This window comes from Pteropus alecto, unplaced genomic scaffold, assembly GCF_000325575.1.
Source record: "Pteropus alecto unplaced genomic scaffold, ASM32557v1 scaffold185, whole genome shotgun sequence".
Taxonomy (NCBI): domain Eukaryota; kingdom Metazoa; phylum Chordata; class Mammalia; order Chiroptera; family Pteropodidae; genus Pteropus; species Pteropus alecto.
In genome coordinates, this window is record NW_006438088.1 from 342,882 (window position 1) to 362,780 (window position 19,899).

At 33.4% G+C, this 19,899-nt stretch overlaps 1 protein-coding gene across 6 annotated transcripts in view; it reads right to left on the bottom strand.

Moving 5' to 3' along the window:
- The window catches only part of TAB2 (TGF-beta activated kinase 1 (MAP3K7) binding protein 2), a 73,224-nt gene that overhangs the window by 36,225 nt on the left and 17,100 nt on the right, over positions 1-19,899 (bottom strand). For 3 of the 6 annotated variants that reach the window (XR_003047347.1, XM_025049237.1, XM_015592129.2), the window contains exons 2-4: positions 13,522-13,671; positions 7,700-7,787; positions 4,506-4,582 (exon numbers count right to left, since the gene is read on the bottom strand). The exons of 1 other annotated variant lie outside the window; for it this stretch is intronic. The gene's annotated coding sequence lies outside the window, so the exon portion shown is untranslated. The remainder of the gene's footprint in view (positions 1-4,505; positions 4,583-7,699; positions 7,788-13,521; positions 13,672-19,899) is intronic. 2 more of the 6 variants (XM_025049238.1, XM_025049240.1) reach the window with 2 other exon arrangements.

Sequence of the window (19,899 nt, forward strand, 5' to 3'; positions counted from 1 at the left end):
CTCTGTTACTGCTTTTGTCCAAGCCGCCATCATAAATCATCTAGATTGAAAGCAAAAAGTCTCCTCCCTGCCTCTGCTCTTTGCTCCACCTGCACCCCGCAACTCCATTTGAGTGAAGTGATCTTTGTGGAAAGTAAATCAGAATAATCATTCCCCCTGTTCAAAATCCTACACCACAAGGCTCCTGGCTAACTACAATCCCTCAGATGTCATCTTCCACCACTCTCCTTGTTCCCGCAGTTCTAAAATGAGCTCCTTCAATTCTGGTTATTTCTCAAAAGTGTCGATTTTATTTCTTACTTAGGGCTTTTGGACTTGCTGCTCTCTGTGCCTAGAACACTTTTCCCTCGGATACTTGCATGGCTCCTCTTCTTACTTCATTAAGATTTCTGATCAAATAGCGCTTCCTCAGAGATAGCTTCCCTGACCAAACTCTACCTAAAATAATGCCACACTTGTCTACCTCCCCCATCACATTCTCATATCCTGCTTTTTCTTCATAGCATTTATCAATACCTGACATGTACTTATTTATATTCTATCTATCCTTAAATGTTGGCTCCACAGGATCAAGAACTTTGAAGTTCACTGCTGTATTCACAGGACCTTGGTCAAAGATGCGACATTTGTTAGATGAAATGAAGGTTTTATTGTAGTTTCTTTACGTTACCTTGCTTCGAAATGCATTTCCAATGATCCAGATTTGGAAATGTACACACAATTTGAGGGAGAAGCAAATAAATAAATTCTCAGTCTAACTCTGGACCACCTTTATTACTTAAAAGAGAATGAATCAAGAAAATAAATCTCAACTTTCTCCATTATTAAAATATATACAGATATCATCAATGTTCTTTGAAGAACTCATCATACTCGCTTGCTTTTCTAAAGATTATCAAGTACACAAATAAGGAAATTGTTCAAATGTACAATTGTATTTTAGGGATTCCACTTCCTGGAATCCAAGTAGCTCCTATTGGATCCACTCTTTCACCAAGAACAATTACGAACAATAGACAAAGTATTAAAAAATAACTACTTGAAGGCAGAAGGAAATGGGTGATGGTGGTGCTAGGGGTGGGGAGGAGAAGGGAGTCAGTACTCAGAAGAATGAATAGCATGGGGTGACTTTCCATTTTTTTAAAATGGCTTTTAGCCAGAGAGCAGGCCCCAGTTGGTTTGGGTAGCTAAAACCTAGGCAGAAAACCTGCAGTCTTGCTTTCTTAGTGAACCAAAGAACAGACTTTGGGATAACCACAACAGCTGAAAACCTAGTGAGTAGATTATAAAAAGAAGAGAAACACCAAATTCTATGTATCCTGCACATATCTCTGATCCTCAAACTATACATATGTGAGAGATTCCAAGCAGCCAAGCTAAAGATAAAACAGAACTGAGATTTCAATCTGTAGTTTGAGCTCAGCCACGTTAATTGCCTAGCAAAACAAAAAGGCAAATAAGCAAGCAAATCAACCAACCAAACAGCAATACTCATCAGAGGAATACAATAAAATTTATAGTCTCTACAACATGTCATCCATAATGCCCAGGATACAATCTAAATTATTATATATAAGAAATAGTAAAAATTGACCCATACTCAAGAGGAAAGGCAACCACGGGAAACACAGCCCAAGATGAATTAGACCATAAGGATTTAAAAGCAGCTATTTTAACTATGCTCAAGGACTAAGGGCACATACACTTGGATCTCTCAGGGGGAAAAAAAATTTTTTTTTTTTTTAAAAACAGAACCAAATGCAAATTCAAGAAGTGAAAAACATAATGTCTGAAATAAAAAATTCTCTGGATGGATTAAACCATAGACTGGAAATGACAAAAGAAAGTCAATGAACATGAAGACAAAGCAATAAAAAATTTTACAACCTGAAGGATGGAGAAAAAAATAACTCGGTAGGAGGTGCACAGAACCTCAGAGACCTGTAGGAAAGCATAAAAAATTCTAACATACCTGTAATTGGAGATCCAGAAGAATAGGGGAGAGAGAATGGGAAAGTATCTGAAGAAGTAGTGGCTAAAAATTTCCACAAATCAGTAAAAGATAAATTTATAAATCAAGATCTTGATGGGCTCCCAGACATATTGACTGAAATAAACAAACAGGTATCTACTTAAATTCAAAAGGAAAAGCAAGAAATACCTTATAACTTAATCTGAAAGTTTTTTCTAGTAATAAATGAAAGGAAACATTTTCTGTGAAAAGATGCAAACATGACTGCTCTTCTGGGAAAAGAATAAAGAAATCATGCTTTATAGAAATGTTTCTAGCATTAGGTGCAAAGTTTTGGCACCTAAACTGCTGTCAGCTCAAATGATTCATTTCTTAAGGATTCTAAACAGTAGCCGAGTATATACAGTACCACACAGAACCTAAGAGTAAATATATTGGAAAGGTTTATAAAATGTACCCTATTCTTTCTTTTCTTCAGGAGTATGTAAACAATTTATCTGACCTCTCAATTATGACAGCACCAAGTATCAGTTAGTGGCTCACTCAGACTTCAAGCTATGACAGCAAGTCTTCATATTCACCATCGTTTATCAAGGTGAATTTTTCCAGGACTGTAGGAGTACAACACAGCTATTCGTTTGACTGTACCCACAAGAGACCACAGCCTTCAGATGAAAAAACAACAGAGAAAAGCAACAGGACTTATAGGTCTGGCCAAAATTTGGGCATTTATGAGGCAACTGAATAAGAGTATTTAAAATTGGACTATCATCTATTTATCCATGACCCATGAATTTAAGGGCAGCTTAGTAAGCATTAGAGTCAATGCCTTTGCTCTCCAGGCCACAAAAATTCCTGGATTAAAGGCACATCGGTACAAGTTCATAATTGAGGATAACTATTTTAACTTGCTCACTATTTTACCTTCTGCCTTCTTCTGCTGCCAGATCTGCTGCCTGCCACCTCAATCTATCTTTGCTGCTACCAGCCATTTTTTAAAAATCTCTTTTTCATCATTCAAAATCAGAGACTGGAAGGTGGCATGGTACATTAGGAAAAATTGTACAGAACAGAGAGCAAAAAAAAGGTGGAATGCCTTAAAGGCCATTAAAATCTGAAGGTTTTACCTTCAGAGCAATGGGAAGCTGCTGAAGGATTTAAGAGCTAAGAGGCAGGTAAGGTGACATGATCAAGAACTTATATATATATATATGGAGAATGGCCATAGTGTGGCAAAAGAACATATGAGAAGACCAGTTAGATAACTACTGCTGTAGTCTAATCAGGAAACGGTAACAGCTTGTAATAAGTCAGACAGTAATACAAAGTTCATTGGGGAAAGCAGCAAATCCTCTGCGTCATGTATCACCGCTCTGATCTTATTCGGTAGCAGTAACCACTGAGCTGTTGCTCCACATTCCTACACGTGATGATTACAGGGTTCTTTTTTTTCCCTTCCAATTTCATACATTATCTCTGGATTTCCTACAGTGGAAAAATGAAGATATAGCTTTACAATTCAGTTCCTATCTCATATTTACACCATGCTTCCCCACTCCTATGCTCATCTACCTAATTACTTATTTCACAATTTTTGCTTAAATCCAAATTCAATGTTTATATTACTTTTTTTTCAATAAATACTGTTAGCCTAGCCACTTAGTCTATTATGAAAGATGGAGTGTATCTCCAAGGTCCCTTCCTATACTAGCATTTTGGGAAAAGTATATATGTTCTTAAAAAAACCCTGTAGACTACTAACCATGTGTGACTGAAAGCTGGTTTTCTATCAAGTCCAATAAAACATCAAAGCTCTTGCAATTCTAACCCCAGGAAAAATGGGGAAAAATGGGAGGTGGGGAAGGAATACCACTATTCTACTACTGAAGCTATAGATTTAGATGACACGTGTTACTTTCTAGCAAACAAGCTGCCTTAATGAGATATTAAAAACAAAAACAAAAATGACTACAGAGATATAGAAAAGTATGTCAAAGACAGAAATTGACTACTTCTGACCAGGAGGTAACACACAAAGTAAACGATGGAGCAAAGGTAAATTCCCAGAGAATCAACTTTTAAAATAAAAGGAGTAACTGGTAATGTACCTTGTATAAACTACTTAGATTTATATAATTTAAACTTGACAGTCAAAGTATTGGCCTTTCCTATTAAAATCTTATATAAAAAAACAAATGAATAAGTTAAATGTCACTGAGAGCCTTCAAAGTTTCCTAAAGAGCAGAATTTCCTAAGAGTATAATTTTAAGAAACAGTATTCAACTTAAGCCATTTGTTTCTATGTTAATAGAACATGTTAATAGATAAAAACAGAGATGACCTAACACGCTAAATATTTCAACCTCAATTCTAAATTAGTGAGCATTGTTTCACTTAATAAGATGAGACAATTAAATGAGGTAATGTACATAAACTATACAGTATCTGAAACATAATGATGGCTGCTTAAGTATAAATTCCAGGATTCTATAATTTGTGTTCATTAATTTATAAAACTTAATCTGCCACTTACTTGCAGTGTCTTCTTGGGCAAATCATTTAACTTCTCTGTGCCTCAGTTTCCTCATCTATAAAATGATGATAGAGTAGCTATCTCATATGATTGAGAATTAAATGAGAAATACATGTAAAATAAGAAAAAAGAGCACACAGTAAGCACACAAGAAATAAAACAGCTTATGTAAATGTTAGCCAGGAATACTATTATTTCTTCTTTATAAAATAGAGAAAAGAACTCAAAGAATTTCAAGGATTAGTGATAGCACAGTGAAAGTTAACTATATTACTGCACCTGCCTGCCCTGTAGCAAAAAAACACAAACACTGGAAGTAATAATTATTTATTCTAAATATCATGAATTTTCACAAAATACAAAGGAACAAAACCTTAGCAAACAGGGCTGCATGCTACTCTGGTTGCAGAATACTGAAGGAGTTGACTGAACCATTGAGGCCTTCCTCTTCCAAGTATATGGATAAATGACTGTGTAACCAGGGAACTCGAACAAAGCTGCCTGAAAAAACTAAACAATAGTAGGATGTATATAAGTGCCAGATAAGTGGTATAAACTGTGCTATAGGTACTTAAAGGGCTGTCTGGGCTGAGGAAGGTGGTCTTGAATCATGAGTACTTAAATAAGTAAGTTAAAGTCTGGAGCAAGGCAACCAAATACTAGGCAGATTCTGGATACAACGAGTCACCTGTCTGGCTAGAAGAAAAGGAGAAAGAGGAAAGAAGGGAATTATGAAAAAGGAGGTCTGGGTGGGGAGTAGTTACAGAAGACAAGAAAGGCCAATGAAGGCTGCAAGTGTGTAGTGGCCTTTATTATAGAAAGCCTTGATATACACTAACACTAAAGTTTTGGGATTATGTAAAACTTATATACATATTTTATCTTTGCTCCATTCTTACATGATTGAGTTTTACTGGGACATATTTAATTATTCTAAAAGAACAATATCATTCATGTGGCATATTAAAGAGAAACAGGATAAAATATATAAAACTAAAAGTCTCTTCTCAACAGCTTTAAGATTCTCCTTTACCTTAAGAAGAAGAAGGTAAGGAGGTCTTTCCATTTTAACATATAAATCATTCTAAAATTTAATTCTAGTTTCCATAATAACTTCTAGAGATGATAACATTTTCTGTGAATATTGGAATACTGAGTTGGACAGGACTCTAGGAAATTATCTTGTAAAAGGATGTAATCTAAGAGGTTAAAGAAAAACTTTGTTGTCTCAAAAAAGTCCCTGTTAGACTTCTTTCACACATTTGTTCAATTTTACCTCTTAAAACCAACCCTCGGCCAGGACAAATAAATTTATACAAATAATACCAGTTCCATAGTGGAGAAACTATCTCTTCACTGCTGTATCCTACCTACTCAAAGTGTAAGGAAAGTAATAGATACTTAGTAAATATCTATTGCAATATATCTCTAAGTACGCATGAGAATGTACCTACATTTTAAAGACTACTATAAAAAGTGCTATCTATCCCTTCAAACTGAAGTGTTTTCCTTAGCCTAACATACAGAGCTGCTATAATACCTTGTTTTGAAACTGCAAATTTGTTCCAATACAATTGATATATTAGGGAACAATTTGAGCATTAAGTGATTTTGTCTGCAAGATACATGAGGTGAAAGCAGAAAGCCATACTTAGCACATATAAGCTACATATAAATAAATAAAACGTAAATATTAGCACACCTCAAACAAAAACACCTCAGCTCACTGCCTTTGCATGCAGTCAGTCACACCCATCCACATCTTGTTACAACTTTCCTTCTGATTTCAGAAGACCACTTCACCGTAACAAGCTGCCACATCTATGCTCACTTCCATAAGCAAACTTCAGGCTTTTTCAAAGCAAAGAACAATATTTACTTGTATAAATATTATATAAGTATTTATATATCTCTTAACCATTTAATATTTATAAAACTATACTACCATGGTTTTTTTTAAAGGTTCCTATCTTTTTTTAATGTTCACTGATGAAGTTTTTGAGTGTTGTACCACAAATTCCACATTTTCCATAAGCCCTTTTTGCATGATTTGCAAAGCATGGTGAATTTTAGAAACACTTATGTTAAATTATAACAGAACTCTCTGTACTGCAAAGCCCCCCTGACCTCAAAAACTGTTAACACAGACTTCCTTCCCCAGGATGCCTAATGGGAAGTCAGGATGTTTCAACTTATTTGTTTGGTTGTCAATATGATGTTAACAGTTTCTTATTACTAATTATAATTTGTCTCTTCTATGGATTGGCTGACATTAAAAGACTGTGCAGTGAGTTATTCTTAAAGAATATCTTTATCATAGAAAGAAGCATTGATATGGGGAATAAAAATATTATTCCATTCTTGAATGATGCTATAATTTTTAAAATTAGTGTTAAAGCAAGTTTTAACACCTTTGGCCTCAATTAACATTTCAGGATTAAACCAGAAAAAAATCGTATTACTTGTCTAATTATGTAGACTATTTTAAACCTCTTTTACATTATTGATATATTACATAAGTATCTCATTAAATGCCAGTTAGGTAAGTTGATGCACTTTACATCTGATTAACTTTAAAAGAATTTACAAATGTCATTAACCAAACAAATTTCAAAATTATTTTTAACAGTAAATTATGAGAATTCTATTTCTTGGGGCATGATGTTACAACTTTACAAAGGCAAAGCAAACTTTCCCCCTCAAAGTCTATAATCAAGTTATTTTCCTAAGAGTTAAAGTACAAGAATTATAACTATGCAATTAAAAATCTAGAATTCAAATATTATCACCACTGAAGATTAGAAACAAGATAATTATAATCCACCTTTAGCATAAACATTAGCATAGAACAGCTATCCTACTGAATCATTCTATATAGTTAACCAGTTATTTGCAAAAACAAAATAACAAACATACCAAATCAATCATCAAAATGCTACTTACTTTAACTATTATGTTCTGATTTAGAGTTATTTAAAAGCTTGAAGGGAACAAAGGATTATGTTACCAAAAAAACGGATTTCTTAATTTATAAGGCTATGGTTTACTTTCTAAAGAAAAATAATAAACACTACTAGCTGAAGTAACAATGATACACACTATCTTCTATAAAAAGAAAACTTCCCAATTTGCTCAGTTAACACACTGCTTCAAGTCCATGAATGTTGATCATTTCTTATGGTTAAAAGGCTTACCAGTAATAAGTTCTTCTAAAAGGAATGTGCAAGTCAGCCACACTTGGCAATTTATGTACTGTGGTTTTGTGGCGAGTGCTACCATTTTCTAAGGATCAAGAAAAGCGCAATAAATCTAAGACAGAATGGTTATAATTCATCAAAACATTATATAACTACCTTTCTGCATATATTTCAATTCATATTATTTTTCAGTACATTAAGTGCTTTAATATTAAAACAAAGTTATCATTCAGTGCACCTTTTTTTACTATAATTTTTGGATAATCCACCCTGTGCATAAATATCACCTTTAAAAAAACATGATATAAGTGTGATATGACAGTAAGTTCCTAATTATGGGTAAAGGGGAAAAAAGATAATTAAAGCACTTGGAAGAACCAATTTTCATCTTATGTCAACCACAAACATTTGTAACAAACCAAGATCAATGACATGTAAAAATTATAATAATTTGATTAAAATATTAATATAAAATGTCATCTTAATATGAAGATTCAGAAAAAGTTACGAGAAGTTTCATCGACTGATCCCCATGCTGTTTCAATCCCTTCTTGGCCCTATGTTTTTCCTATTCATCTCATTTAACTTTGTTCATCCTTTCTAATGTCATGGCCCTCAGCTGAGTTTTTCCCAGGGTGGACTGCTGGCCGATGCCTAGGTGTGTGTTCTGGCACTGGGAGTGTGACAATTAAGTTCATGAATTAGACAGACACTGTAAATATATAGTTATTACTGATCTCTTAAAACTTTTAATAACTAACAAAAAGTTAAATCAGCAATTTTTAAATTACACACATACACTTAATTGGCAATTTGACAACTGTGGTGAATCATGAGACTGCTAAGCTTCCTAACAAAGAAAATACATAAAAATCTATGTGCAAAAAAAAAAAACATTTAAACAAAAGATTTCATTACTATAATAGTACTCAGAATCTTAAAAAAATTATGGAGAATTCAAAATAAGCCAAGTTAAAACTGGTAAAATATTAAACTGAAATAAAATGTCTAAAATACAATACGTACAATAATTTTGTTAAGTATGTGCCATTCTTTCAAATTTAACACTATGAAACTGTTGTATAGTTGGCTATCAGTCTTATTACAGTTATGGTGAGTAAATTTTTTGTTAGATGGTCAAGAACAATCTCAGAACTGTACAAAAACTCCTATCTGAGCAGATTTATTGCATATAAATCTATTTCACATTGCTCTAAATAATTATAGATACTCTTGGAGAATAGTCAATTTAGGAGTATTTTAAATTGTATAACAGTTAAAAAAACCTAGATATCTTATCTTATAATATTTATCCATAAATATAGACTTTCCTAATGAAATATGAAATATGCACTATATGAAAGTGATCAACTTAACATTTATGAAATATTTTCTAGTGTAGTATTTTTATATATTATATTTTCATATGTATTATATATACTGCTTACTCAATAAACGTGTTGACTACTACTTACTCTATAATGAATGCTGAAAATATTAAAATTAAAAAAACACAGTTGCCTATGTTTAAAAAATTTACATTTTAGTGGAAGACAAACATATCAATAAATAAATGAATAACTGAGTTGATACAGATATAGTGTGCAGTACACAAAGGAAACAAAGAGGGATCAGTGAATTCTGAGGTAAGGGTAAGATTTAAGAAAAGGATTCATTAAAGAAGGTGACAGCTAAAGTAGGTTTTAGGGGATAAAAATGTGTTCACCAGGTGGACAGGTGAGAGGGAAAGAATATTTCAGATATAAGTGCTTAAAGGAATAAAACAGCATGACAAGTTTGGGAAACTAAAAGTAGATGGCAAATACTGAAGTGGAAAGAGACTAACAGCGAGAAAGTGTGATGAAAGATGAAGCTGAATTAGTAGGGGAGGCACAGTCACATCACAGAAGATTGTAACTGCCTTCTGCATCACATGTGCTGCATCTCAGAAGTCAGCAAAAACAATATCCCTCTCACTTTCTCAACTCAGATAATCCATCTCTGAAGCTCCACGCCCTGCCTGTTTCTGTGACATTCCACCAAGTCCTAGACACGGGCATGCATTTACAGTAACATTCACTCTGTGCCACTTAGAGGTGTATAAGCTGCAATGGAGATTCAAGCCGAGTAAGTGCCTAAGATTTAGGAATTGAAGACAGGCATGAGAAACTTCACAAAGAATGTAGTGGCTGAGTTTAGCCATGAGAAATAGTAAGTCTTGCAAGATATCACTTAACAACTGTTTGTGTTGAGGGAAAGGCTGTGAAAGAACATGATAAATTTAAAGAATTGTGGCTGTGGTGCATGCAGCAGGGCAGTGACATATGAGGTTGAAAAGGTGGCAAATTTTCAGTGAAAAATATACAGATTTCAGATAATGTAAAAGATAAGTATAAGAAATTTCTACTGGTCTGGAACTTTCTCATAGATGTGATCCATTTTTTGGTTCACCATTTCTGGAATCCATTCCATAAACATTGCCTACAATATGCTAGGCAAGGTACTCTAAATATGCAAAGATGAATAAAATATACTCCCTGCTTTTGAGATTATAATCTAGTGGAATTCAGATTTATATTGGACTTCTTATAGCACATACAGGTATCTCATTTTATCTTCATCATATACGAAGCAGAGAAGACAACTGTTATATCATTTTTTTAAACTTAAGACAATTATGAAGAGACATATTAAGAGATATATCCAATTTCAACTAAGTCAGTAGCAGATCAGTATTCTAAGCCAGTAGTACACAACTGTGGTGTCACACTCATTGCTACTGCAATCAGTTGTGAGATGGGTTAAATGAAATTCGTTACTAATAATAAAGTACTAGAGTTCTATCTCTGTGTCTATATAAATTAAAGCATCTAATCTGGAGATAAACAGATATTTAAAGAGGAGCACACAAAGATAGTCACTTCAGTGCGTATTACTAAAACCGACCTGGATATCTATCAATAAGTAAATTAATGTACAGCAAAACTATGGAATACCAAACAGCTGTTTGTTTGTTTTTTAAGTAAGATATCTCAATAATTCTATGAAAGGCCTATAAGACATGAATGAATGAAAAAAAGATGCAAATCTACATAAATGATACTTTTTTTTTAACAAGAGATACCAAAAAGAGATGAACTTTAAAGAGATATTTTTTTATGAAATGTATAGGAAAGGTTCTGAAAGGATATCATTAATTCTTTTGACGGGGGTGCTGGGTAAAGGGAGATTTAGTAATCTCTGTTGTTTTCATTTTTTTTTACAAAAATATACATATTCATGTATTACTTATACAATTAATTATAAACAATTGAGACAACTAGAATAGAATATTTCCCCTATAAAATTATTTCCTATATATTACCACATAACATTATCTTATGCTGATATGTGGGTAGGAGAGTAATAGTAGAATGGAATGAGTTATGTGAAAGTACCTGTACTTAGCCAACTATATGAACTTTCAAATAACTCAAAAGCTATGTTATCTATGTTTAAACTGTTACTGATATAGTTAACAGCTGCAACAATGATCAATTTTCAGGATGCTTGACAGATGAGAACTACGGTTTTAATTTAAATATTACCTATGGGCTTATATATTTAGGCGGATGACTAACCATCTCTATGTGTAGTCTCCGAATTTACAATCCAGTTGTTTTTTTTTTTTAAAAAAGCCAAGTCTCTCCCTTTTGTTCCTCCCAAAGGCTAACTCAATGTGAACTAATACGCAGTCCTCAAACCAAGTAGTACTCATCCACCAATGAGATGAATTAATGTTTAAAAGAAAGAGGTAGTTTATTGTTATCATCTTAAGCTTAAGAGTCCCCCAATAAACATAACATTCTTATAGAAAGTTATCATATAGAAAGTTATCACATATAAAGGTGGACAGGAACACTTTTCTCTGAGCTAACAGTATAAACACTACGATTTAGCACTTACTATGGGTGAGGTCCTGTGCTAAAAGCTTAACATGTATTATTTCAGTTACTTCTTACAACATTCCTGTGGTAAGGATTAAATGAGAAATTGCAGGTAAAACTCTTCACACATAATGCCTGACACATAATAATAAATGTTGTCCTTTATTAAGTATTGCTACTGCCTAATCTACAACTTTATCAAGCAACCCTCACTCTATCGCAGTCAGCTTTTCAAAAAACTCACTGATTTAAAGTGTGCCTAGCTAACAAATCTTCAACGGATCCCCATTACCTACTGAATTAAGTCAAACTTGTTCACATGACATTCGAAAGCATGTATGATAGAACTCTATCTCCTGTCATATCTTTCTGTATTCCACTATTCTCTAAGCACACTAGACTGCTCCCAACTTCTACATTATTACATACTTTTATTTCCATAACTTAGAAATACTCTTGCCGTTCTCTCTAAAGAATTCTATCAATCCTTCGAGGCTCAGTAGAAACACAACCTTCCCCATAAAACTGATTCTTTCGCGCACTCTCAAGTACCTTGTTTGCACCTCTAGTATGATACTTTAAAAGTTCACTAAAAGTAAGGTTTATTCATTTCAACATTCCTACTGTGCTTAGAGCCGTGTTTTAAACACAACTTGCATTCAATAATAAAGATTTTACCATCACTAATAGTCCCAGTGATAACTAATAAGACTTGAAATTCAGATGCAATTCTCTTTGATTTCCCCTTAATTCACTTAATGGTGGTAATGCTCCTATAACTTTAGTAGTAGCTTCCTTTCCAGTCCTAACTCAACACTCAATAAGTTAAAATTCTTTCAATACCTAACAAATATTGTAGCACATAATCAGTGACCTACTGATGACTAAACTGGCTGACATTAAGTTCATTATGCAGTAACATTAGAGGTGGGAATGTAAAGCATAAGCTATAATACTAGAATCACCTCTTAAAACAACTGGAATATAAAATTCCTCTGTTCAATATTGGGTAATCTCTAACTAACCTGAATCACACTTTAAAATCAAAAGACATGTATTATTATCTACCCATTTAGTAAATAAAGTCACTTTTTATGGATTGTTTCTAAATCCATACAAATTAGTAAAAGCAATAAATGTCCTTAAAAGCTAACTGACCTCAAACCCTTTAACTATTCATAAGTAGTTTTCTCTTGACTAAAATCTAAGGCAGCAAGAAACCTCAGTTTTTAATTTTATTGTTACATTTTAATTTTGTTGTTACGATTCCAACTATTTATGACTTTTCTTGCCTGGCTTCTTTTGAGCAACAAAGTAAAATATAGCAAATATTAGTTATACTTACATTTAAAATGTAATTAAATTCTTCAGGTAGAAGTACTACATAAAATGTTACTTGCTTCTATCCAGAAATCTTACCTATTACTTCCAATTACTGAAAAACATATTAACTCTTTAAGTGAAAGCATTCGTAGTGTAGAGTAGTTGAGGAACGCAGGATGGAGAACTAGTGTCACTTATTTAATTCCTTATACTACATACACTATATGAGAACCTCTTAAAGGAAGATAATTTTACTGTTGTCAATGTTTACTTTTCAATGAAGACCAGAGTGCTTTTTGTACATTTACAGGGCTTAACTCAATAGCATTTCAGATTTATTTTTCTTAAATTGTTTTTGAATTAGGTTGCTACTACTAGCAAACAAGTTAAATTAGGAATACTCAGGCAAGAGGTATGTTAAAGTCAATACTAGCCGCAAGTTACCTAGATGTTAGGGATGCTACTATACTTTAAAGCAAGATTTTGAAAGTAAAGTTTTGGTTATTATAGATTTCATCCTAAGGCAGTTACATAGGCTAAGCTTGACTGGTGCCATGGACTTTAGCATACCTGGAAATAGAAAAATTCAAATTGTAGCTGTTCTTGGTTGGCCCATTGCCATTTTTTGCAGCTTACAAATTTTTAATTAAGTAACTGCAGTGAGCTCATCTCTACTGGATACTTCTTTCCCAGGGCAGGTCCAGGAACTGGGTCTGGAGCCTTGAAAGCAGAAGAGAAACTAGAGTAAACTAGAGGTAGGCAGAACAAGAAATGTGACCAGATAACATTATGAGATCTAATAGCAGTGAGGCAGTCCCCAACGTCTCTCACATAAAATATTATTAAGTGGAAAAAGGATCTCTTAAAATACGAGTTACCAGAAGATGCTATTTACATTAGTTATGTCGTTGTTTTTATCTACCCAATTTTATTTTGGACTCCCAATTCTAGAAACTGAAATAGTAGTCTTTATGAAATCTCTAGTGGCTTTTAGCAACAGACTGTCTCATATGAAACCACAGAGTATAACAAAAAGAAAAAAATAATAAACCCATTTTCAATGGTAAAAGCGAATTGTGAAGTCCTGATTTTCAGGTCATTTTGCTTTTTCTATTTTGCTATCTTATTTCCAATTGCCTTCTAACTGCTCCTCTAATTTCCTAAAATCAATCCTCAGAGGTTTCTTAAAAAATGCCTTAGATAAATCCAAGCAAAGAATCGAAACTCAAGTTCCAATTTAAAAAAATACTTGGTAATTCTTAAAGAGGGAGGCAAAGAACAGCTTATAAGATGTGGTTCTTAACCACACTAGAAATTCTTTTTTCTATTACCAAAATAGATTCAATGATTAAAAAGTTAGGTCCATAGTAAACAAACAAACTTGCAACTACAAAGGTTACAGAAATGGTAGGATATTGAAAGTGGTAGATTGTTGTACTAATTAGATTACTAGGGCCTGGAAACAATGTCCTTATGCTTGGTGAGCTGGCACCCTAAGGAGTTTCTCCAAGAAATGAATCCCACAGCAGTCAAAATAAACTGAATTCTCTGCTGCTGCCAAATGATGGCAGATTGTAAGGACTGTAACAGGACAAAAAAATAGTGAGGACAAGGAATCAAAGAACTTAACTCCCTGCAATTTTAGTAACTAGTAACACAACAAAGCAAATTAGAATAAAAGTAATTTTTAAGAAAAATATAAATTTTCCATCTTTTGGGATGACAAGCTGTAGGTGAAAAAAAACTGGGAGAGAAAAATCTAGGTTCAAGTCTAGTTTCACTAAGGCCTTAGACTAAAACTCTCTAAAGTTTCCTTTCTATCAAATGGGACAACACCCCCCACCTCACTGGATTGTCATGATAATTAGCTAAAGTATGTAATAACCTAGCATAGGTAGTCAATACATTTTCTGTATTACTAAAGAATAAAACATTTTTTTCCTAAAGATATGGGTATACTGAAGTTCTCATTTTCATAAATGCTAAAACAGCTGTGTAACAAGCTTTAGTTTTAAATAACTCATCTGCATCACGTCCTAAGAGATACAACCAATTTATCATCACTGATTTCAGAACAACTACAAAGCAAATGTGTGAAAGAGCTCAATTCTGAGAACTGATGAATAAAAATCTAACAATTTACATTTCAGATATAAAGAGAATTAGTGGCAAACAAGAAGACATGTAATTCTTCTCTCTCTAAGTAAAGTACTTTTGTCAACACATCTCTTGTTAAAAGGTTTTAGATCCGAAACACAGTGTTATTTTAAAAAACAAAAGAATCAGTACATGACATAACTTGTGTCTTTAAGTCAGGAAATGCTTTAAGGGCAAAGAAAAACCTTACATTTGTGCAATGAGTTTTCCTCTTATTGACAGAACAGTGGGTTCCACACAAAATTATTGTTTACCATATATGGTTCAAAGATCAGATTACAACTTCCCTAGCATTAGCAAGTAATAGGGCAAGTATCATAAGCCACAAGGAATTAAAAAAAAATTTCCTTAAAGTCATTCTAAATGTATTCATTGCTGCACTTTATTTCAAAATGGTTTTTAAAGTTAACATGAAAAATGTCTCATTGAAAACAGACTGCAGTTTATGTAGAGATGATAAAATTGTTTTATATTTCCCAGAAGGCAAAAAAAAAAAAGTAATTTAAGAATGAGGATTCCCATTTATTAACCTATATGGCTAGGCTTTCGGTTTAAAGACCAACTCAAAAGAAAAGAAAAGAAAAAGTGGTGGGAGGGAGGAAGAAAGCAAAAAGAAACGTTTTAGATTAACTATCATACTGAAATCTCATTACTCACCATAAAGTTTCAGTTGGTTCTTTTGGCTTTTCCACATGTACAATGTCATTTACAAATAATGAATTTGCCTTCTTCCTTTTAAATAATTACTTTTTTTTTTTTTTTGGTCTAATTGCATTGGCTATCAGGTCCAAGACAATGTTATGTAATAGTAATGCTGGCCAGACCTTTTTTTGATTCGTGGCTTTTTAAAAGGAATTTCATATTTCACTAAATACTAAAATAGGAATTCTAGCATTTTACCATAAAAACTGCTGACTTCTCCTCTGAGCTATATAAAATCTTAGATATATTTATTTATTCTTGTTTCACTAAGGATTCTTATCTCAAATGTGTTGATTTCCCCTTCTGGTATTCCTCAAGGTATTCATATTGCCCTCTCATGTACTAATATGAATTAATCTGATTTATCATTAAATTCCTAGAGTGAATCCTACTTGGTTATAGCATTATTCTGTTAATGTAATGCAAGGTTCCATTTGATAGTTTTATTAAGCATTTTTTTGTACTAGCTTTTATGAGATTGGTGTGTAGTCGTCTTTTATGCCACATTTTATGTTATGCTGACTGTAAAAACTGGGAAGCTTACTTTTTTTTTTTTAAACTATGTTCTGAAATTGTTATCTGGTGCTTCATGCTTTTAAGAATTCAACGGTAAAACCTCCTGGGTCTGGTGCTCTTTGAGGGGAATAATCTCTTACTAGTGAGACTAGCATTTTCATTTGTGGCTCCAGATTATGTCCCTTTCTTTGTAATCTCTCCCTTCAACCTATGAACATACTAAGTCTTAATCATCTTAAAGATACATCCATGTACACACTCATACCACAAAATTTTTCCTTACCGGTTGTCTTGTTCAGCAAGTATTTATTCACAATGCTCTTTAATAAAATTGTTATTTTATTCAAGGTACTGAAGAAACAGAGAATGAGCTGTAGGTTCCTGCACTCTACCTATTCCTAATCCAATAAGAAACACAAACATGCTTACAAAAAACTGCAATAGAAATTAAGGAATGACTATGCTATCCGAGGCCATCTGTCTCTTACCATTCATTCCTTGCCAAATTTATCTACTGAGCACTTATACTATGGTCTCAACTAGGTTTTAATCTGCCTTCAAGTTTCCTCCCTTCTTAACAGTTTTATTCAAATCACCAAATCCAATAATCTCTGAAGAATCCTCATCCACCATTTTGTAATGTTAACAGAATATCTTTAAGTTTTATTAGGCACTTCTAATTCATCACATCATTTGATCCTTATGAAAAATCACTGAGGAAGGCTAGGTAGTTATTACACTCAGTCTGCAAGGTTCAGAAAATTCAGTAATTTACTGATTATCAAAACTCCAATAAGCAGCAGAGTTAGGGCTAGAAAGATATTCAAGGCTTTCGAACTCCGGGTCCAGGGTTCCTTCCTCTATATTGTGTTAACTTGACTGGTTGATTATTAACTTGAATGATTACCGATCATTCTCTTCTTGAAAACTTTTCTAGTCAGCACTGCACATTCTTCTAGTTTCCTGGAATCCTAATTTCTATGTTTCTTTTACTGTTTGTCAAAAGAATAAAGATGTAAAGTTATGACATTCATTCTCTCACTTCCTCATCTGGCATCTCATCTACACTTATAGAATAAGGAGAATCTCCTTTAAATTGTAGTTTAAGCTTTCTATCCTACTTGATGAAACTTAAACATTCAGAATCTTAGAATCTGTTATTGAAAGGAACCTTACAGATTATCCAGCACAATACCCTTATGTAATAAGAAAACAAAGTTCAAATAGTACAAGTTGGTAGTAGAATTTGAATAAAAGTTTAAGACAAAATTTGCCTTTTTAAAACTTATGAATCACAAAATAAATGCATATATTCACAGTAAATGTAAAATAATTAAACTAACTTTAAGTGTAACCACTGGACCTTATTTAATATTTGTAAAGGACCTGTCCCTATTTTGAAGAGATTTTGTTTATATGACAGAATTAACAGAGTACATTTGTGAAAGTAGATTTAAAGAAAATCACAGAACAACAATATAGTTAAACTCTGCTCAATTCTGTATATTCATGCATTAATAATCTACATTCCAGATTTTTAAGTGAACTCGGAATCAAAATCACACCACTACCTATGCTAATGCTTCCCTCCTAGGTTGCTGTCATATCCCAGTCTACGAGGCAGAAACAGATACCACTAGACTGCTTGTTGGAAAGCATTTAGATCAGTGCCTGGCACATGGTAAGCATTCAAAACATATCAGCAGCTACCACTGCTGCTGCAACAATTACTACTTCTAAATATATTCATATCATTATAAATGTGGCCATATTAACGATTCGGCCATACAGAAAAGAATCTTGTCGGGGACAAGTACCTCACGCCACTCCATCTGGCCTATTTTCCAGGTGGGGAAGGCCCCGAACCTTAGTTATCCAGAAACACCTCTCCAACCAGAAGTACTTCAATATCTTAACATTCGAGTCTGAAGGCTCTGAAAACTAAGTGCTCATTTTAAAAGGAAACTTTATACTACAATATACCTGAACTTTTAAGCTCATTTAATCATGATATAGAATACATGAAAAATAAAAGGAAATCTCATGTGAACTTTAAATCTCAAGTTTAAAGTTAAACTCTTCTCCAAACTAGCTCCCCTTCTCAACTTCCCATTTTTATCAGAAGCAGCAATTCTCTTTTTAGCCTGAAAACTGAAGTTACTGAAACTCTTCCTCTGCCTTTACCTTTCTCAACTTCTTCAAATCTCGTCCATTTTATAATTATCACCCCCTAAAATGCAAATTCTTAAGACTCTCCTCACTGGATGTTACAGTCAATACAGTCTACAATCACTTCCATAGCACTGAAATCTAAGAAGTTCTGAAAAAAAAAATGTTTTCATGAAGCTTCATGTCAAAACTCATCTGGTAGTGGCAAAAATCTGCTCTGAACTGATGTGAGGCTATTTATAGGGTTTATTTGGCCTCCTTACTGTGAATATTTCCATGTTTCACTGCAGAAATATTAGTGTTTAATTACTGGGTGATGCCTCAGACTCTGCTGGGGTGTTACATAATATACACTATATACACCATATTAACCTAAAATTAAAAAAATTTTGAATTTCAAAACATAGTTAGCCTCTGGGTTTCAGATAAGGTATTGTGGACCTGCACACTATTATTCCAAGAATCCTAATTTAGGCACTCTATTCTTAACTTTCTGATACTTTCCCCTACAACATTCCATGCATTTCAGCCTCACCTTTTACCACCAGGTCCTATAAATCCTTCTTCCCAAACACCTTTTGGAATTGCCAATTCTACTCCACCCCCACTGCTATCACACTATCCAATTCATCCATCTCAATGACCAGATCCAAAGCTTACCTCCATGTCACCAAGGTCTTCCCACTTTACCTATCAAGTACAGTACAAGAGATTAAGAGATATTCCTATGCAACTACTTTAAAAATTTCACTCCTCTGCATAAGAACTTAAACTGGAAGATACATAATAGGAGGGTAACGAAAGTGATTGCAAGATTCTAGACAAGGTTTTGTTACCTTTGAAACCTTAGTTTATCTATAGCTGTGAGCTAAGAATAGATCTTCTTTCTTTTTAAAAACAATGAAAAAATTTAAAATATTGAAATTAACTTATAAAATCCATATCTGTGATGTTAATATATGCTTCCTTATGAATGCCGAACACAATAAAATCTAAAGTGTCTAAAAATCATAATTTTGAAGTAGTAATCTGCATAAATTATATTCAGAGATATTCACAATTGTAAATTAATATGAAAATATCAGTACTTTTTCTATTAGTAACAAAGTCACAGGCACTGCTAATATTGCTGTGGTTTACTGCTTAAAATCATAATAGAAGGAAATGCTGTCAGTTGAGATTATTGTTAGTGAAAATATAAAGATGTGATTTTTTTCCTCATCTAAATGCATGGATTCCTCTAAATTCTATCCTCAGACCCCTTCAGGGGTCATGGAGCCAAGAGTAAAACTCTACTAAATTCACCCACTTTTAATTCCCACTAGCACCCTTATCCCTAAGAATCCAGTCAGGCTGTCTGAACACGATCAACCCAAATTTCCTTCCTGACTCTACTATTGCCCT